The sequence below is a fragment of the Budorcas taxicolor genome, chromosome 20 (assembly GCF_023091745.1).
Source record: "Budorcas taxicolor isolate Tak-1 chromosome 20, Takin1.1, whole genome shotgun sequence".
Taxonomy (NCBI): Eukaryota; Metazoa; Chordata; class Mammalia; order Artiodactyla; family Bovidae; genus Budorcas; species Budorcas taxicolor.
In genome coordinates, this window is record NC_068929.1 from 9,995,026 (window position 1) to 10,000,573 (window position 5,548).

The window sequence follows — 5,548 nt, forward strand, 5'->3', positions numbered from 1 at the left end:
ATATCCTTCAAAGAACAAAATGCTCTTATTTTAATTGAAACCTAATTTATTATTTTCTTCTTTTATGGTTTGGTATGTGTTAACCATCAGTATTCACTTTTTCCTTACATGAACATCTTGTACTATTTGTTGAAAAGACTTTTGTTTTCTCACAAAATTGCCTTTTCACTTGTGTCAAGACAACTGACTAAATACATGTGCATCTATTTATGGACTCTCTAATCTGTTTTATTGATCTGTATATTTATATTCTCACTAGTCCCCAAGCTATCTCAATTGCAGTAAGTTTATAGCAAGCCTTGAACACAAGTTGGTTAAGTTATCCAACTCTCTTATAAAAATTGCTTTTGCTATTCTACAGTCTTTGTATTTCAACATAATTATTAAAATTCATTTGTCAGTTTATACCAAAAATTATGGAACTTTTATTGAGATTGCATTGAATGTAGTTCAACTTAGGGAGGAGAGTCATCTTAATATTACTGTGTCTTAGAAACCATAAACATGACATTTTCCATCTGTTTGGGTCTTTCTTAATTCCTCTCACCAGTACTTTGTAGTTTTCAATGTAGAAATCTTGAATGTCTTATGTTAGATTTCTTCCTAGGAATTTAGTGTTATTTGGTGCTACTATATGTGGAACTGTTTTCTTAATTTAATCAATTATTTGATATTAGTATGTAAGGATACAATTAGTTTTGGTATTTCAACCTTGTATCCTATAACATTGCTAACTTCACTTATTAGTTTTCCTAGTTTTTTTTTTTTTTAACCTTTGGACTTTTACATAAATTATTATTGTACATGCAAGAAGATAGAGTTTTCTTTCTCTCTAAGTGTTATGCCTTTTATTTCTTTTTCTTGCCCTATTGCAGGAGTTAGATACTGTTAGATAAGGTTGAATAGAAGTTGTGAACATGGGCAATTTTGCCTTATAATATATCTCAATATATCCATTGGATCATAGAGAAAGCGGGGAATTCCAGAAACACATTGACTTCTGTTTCATTGACTACACTAAAGCCTTTGACTATGTGAATCACAACAAACTGTGGAAAATTCTTAAAGAGATAGGAATATCAGACCATCTTACCTGTCTCCTAAGAAATCTGTATGCAGGTCAAGAGGTCACAGAACCAGCCATAAAAGAGCAGACTGGTTCAAAAATCATTGAAGGAATATGCCAAGGCTACATTTGTCACCTTGCCTATTTAACTTATATGCAGAGTACAGGGCTTCCCAGGAGGCACTAGTGATAAAGAACCTGCCTGCCAATGCAGGAGACATGAGACATGGGTTTGATCACTGGGTTGGGAAGATTCCCTGGAAGTCGACATGACTGAAGCGACTTAGGACACATACAGGCACACATGCAGAGCACATCTTGTGAAATGCCAGGCTGCGTGAATTGCAAGCTGGAATCAAGATTGCCAGGTGAAATATCAACAATCTCAGATATGCAGATGATACCATTCTAATAGCAAGAAGAACTAAAGAGCCTCTTGATGAAGGTGAGAGAGGAGAGTGAAAAAGTTGGCTTCAAACTCAACATGAAAAAAAATATAATCATGGCATCTGGTCCCATCACTTCATGGCAAAGAGATGGGGAAAAAGTGGAAACAGTGACAGACTTTTTCTTGGTCTCCAAAATCACTGTGGATGGTGACTGCAGACACAAAATTAAAAGACGCCTGCTTCTTGGAAGAAAAGCTATGACAAACCTAGACAGTACATTTAAAAGCATAGACATTACTTTGCTGACAATGGTCTGTATAATCAAAGCTATGGTTTTTCCAGTAGTCATGTGTGAATGTGAGATAGGAAGGTCGTGTCAAAGAATTGATGCTTTCGAACTGTGGTGCTGGAGAAGACCCTTGAGAGACCATTGGACTGCAAGGACATCAAACTAGTCAATCCTAAAGGAAATCAACCCTGAATAGTCATTGGAAGGACTGATGTTGATGCTTAAGTTCCAATACTTTGGCCACCTGATGTGAAGAGTTGACTCACTGGAAAAGACTCTGATGCTGGGAAAGATTGAGGGCAGGAGGAGAAGGGGGCAGCAGAGGATGAGATGGCTGGATGTATCACTGACTCAGTGGACATGAGTTTGAGGAAACTCCAGGAGATAGTGAAGGACAAGGAAGCCTGGCGTGCTGCAGTCTAATGGGGTCACAAAGAGTTGGAAACGACTTAGCAACTAAACAACAGCAACAACATATCTCAAAGGGAAAAAATTATAATCTTTTGTCATTAAGTACGATGTTATCTATAGATTATTTTTACAGATGCTTTTTAACATTTTGAGAAAGTTCCCTATTATTTCCTAGCGAAATAATATTTCCTAATATTATTATTAGGAAATATTATCATTATTATTTATATAATATATAAAATATTATTTATTTATTGTATATTATTATTAGGAAATAATAATATTATTTCCTAATACTCCTATTATTTCCCTATTATTTCTAGTTTGCTATGAGTTTTTATTTTCAATGGGTAGAATTTTTTATTTTAAAATGCTTTTCCTTTGAAGCATTTTGTTTTCTTTATTTTTTTAAATTTATATATTTTAATTGGAGGCTAATTACTTTACAATATAGTTTTTTTGCCATACATTCACATGAATCAGCCATGGGTGTACATGTGTTCCCCATCCTGAACCCCCTCCCACCTCCCTCCCCATCCCATCCATCAGGGTCATCCCAGTGCACCAGCCCTGAGCACCCTGTCTCATGCATCGAACCTGGACTGGCAATCTATTTGACATATGACAATATACACGTTTCAGTGCTATTCTCTCAAATCATCCCACTCTCACCTTCTCCCACAGAGTCCAAAAGTCTGTTCTTTACATCTGTGTCTCTTTTGCTGTCTCACATACAGGGTTATCATTACCATCTTGCTAAATTCCGTATATATATGTATATATATATATATATATATATATATATATATATATACTATATTGGTGTATTTCTTTCTGGCTTACTTCACTCTGTATAATAGGCTCCAGTGTCATCCACCTCATTAGAATGGATTCAAATGTATTCTTTTTAATGGCTGAGTAATACTCCATTGTGTATATGTACCACAGCTTTCTTATCCATTCATCTGCTGATGGACATCTAGGTTGCTTCCATGTCCTGGCTATTGTAAACAGTGCTGCAATGAACACTGGGGTACACGTGTCTCTTTCAATTCTGGTTTCCTTGGTGTGTATGCCTAGCAGTGGGATTGCTGGGTCATATGGCAGTTCTAGTTCCAGCTTTTTAAGGCACCTCCACACTGTTCTCCATAGTGGCTGTACTAGTTTGCATTTCCACCAACAGTGTAAGAGGGTTCCTTTTTCTCCACACCCTCTCCAGCATTTATTGTTTGTAGACTTTTTGATAGCATCCTTTCTGACCACGTGAGATGGTACATCACTGTGGTTTTAATTTGCATTTCTCTGATAATAAGTGATGTTGAGCATCTTTTCATTGTTTGTTAGCCATCTGTATGTCTTCTTTGGTGAAATATCTGTTTAGCTCTTTGGCCCATTTTTTTATTGGGTAGTTTATTTTTCTGGAAGCATTTTAAAATTGAAGTAATCAATATTGAATTGATTGAATATTGAAGTAATCAATTTGATCATATTGAAGTAATCAATTTCACCCAGTGAAATGAATGATTTTTCTGCTACTTTATGAAATTATATTCAAAGATTGATTTTCAAATATTAAACTTTCATTTTGGAGCTAACCCTTAACCATACTTGGTCATGATACATTACTATTTTTACATATTATTGGATTCAATTTGCTATTTTGCCAAGGATTTTTGTGCCTCTATTTATAAAAATATTGGTCTGTAATTTTATCATTTTTTTTGATAAATTCCTATATCAGGTTTTTTTATTAATGATATACTGGGCTCACAAAACAGTTGGACAGTGATTCTTCTCTATATTTTGAAAATATTTACTTAATGTTGGTGCGCTTTCTTTCTTGAATGTTTGGTAGAATCCACCAGTGAAACTATTTGGGCCTGACATTTCCTTTTAAGAAAAAACTTTAGTAGCAAAAAATTAACTTCTTTAATAGACTTAGGAAGATTTAGATTATCTATTTCTTGCATCAATTTTGGTTAGTTCTATACTTTAATACATTCAGCCGTTTTATCTAATTTATTGTTTATTGGCCAAAGGATATTCATAGCTTTTTCTTATTATCCTTTTAGTATCTATAGAATCTGTGATGACAATCCCTTTTTATTTCTGATATCGGTAATTGATACTCTTTTTCTCCTTTGGATTAAGCTAGTTAGAAATGTGTCAGCTTTGCTTGGAAAAGGCAATGGCAACCCTCTCTGGTACTCTTGGCTGGAAAATCCCATGAACAGAGGAGCCTGGCAGGCTGCAGTCCATGGGGTTGCTAAGAGTCGAACACGACTGAAGCGACTTAGCAGCAGCAGCAGCTTTTCTTATTATGTTTAAGGAACCAAATTCAGATTTTTCTAATTTTCTGTATTGCCTCTATGTCTTGCGTTTCATAAGTGTCTGCTCTTATTATTAGCTCCTTGTTTATATTTAATTTTTATTTACTTTTCTATTTTCCTATAAGGTGGAAATTTAAGTCATTGACTTTAGATATTTCTTCTTGTCTAATAAAAGCATTTAAAGCTATCCCTTTCTCTCCAAACACTGCTTTAGCTGCATCCACAAATTATGATACGTCATACTTGTGTTATTTTTAATTTAAAGTATCTTCTAATCTCCGTTGCGGTTTTGTCTTCAGTCTGTGAATTACTTAGCAATGTGTCTTTTAATTTCCAGATATATAAAGTTTCCCCAGACATCTTCTTCTTATTGATTTCTCATTTAATTCCATGGTGATCAGAAAACATATTTCGTATGATTTTTATTTTTTTTAATTCACTGAGATTTCTTTTATGGCCCAGAATATTGTCAGTCTTGATGAAAGTCCCATGGGTACTTAACTAGTTTGATGATAACTTAATCTCTCTGATCTCAGTCTCTTCACCTATAAAAGTGAGATGATAACAATATTACTCACCCCAAATGGTTGCAACGAGGGTTAAAATAGGTAACATATGAAAAGTACTGAGCAGGGTGGCTGGCGCAGAGCACATTCAAAACCATTAGCTCGTTACTATACTCCTGCTCTTCCTCGAAAGGCCGAGACCCTGACAAAGGCCGATGCGGCTGGCCTTAGGGTTCCCCAGGAAAACAGCTCCCTTGGCCTCAGTGCCTGCCCACTGCATCTGGACAAATGTAGAATCCCTCTCTGTGAGCCTCTGCGTGCCCCGTCCTTCCCCGTCTCCCTGACAGCCTCTCCCCCACTCTCTGCCACGCTCACCACTCACCAGCCGTACTGATATTCTGTCGAGTCCTTGGACACCGTGAGCAGAAACGGGCCTTGACACATGCCGCTCTCTGCTCCCAGAACCTTCTCACTCTCACGTTCTTATTGGCAATCCTGCTCCTCCTTCATATCTTGGTCTGTGTGGGCTGCTATAACAAACGACCGTAGACAGAGGG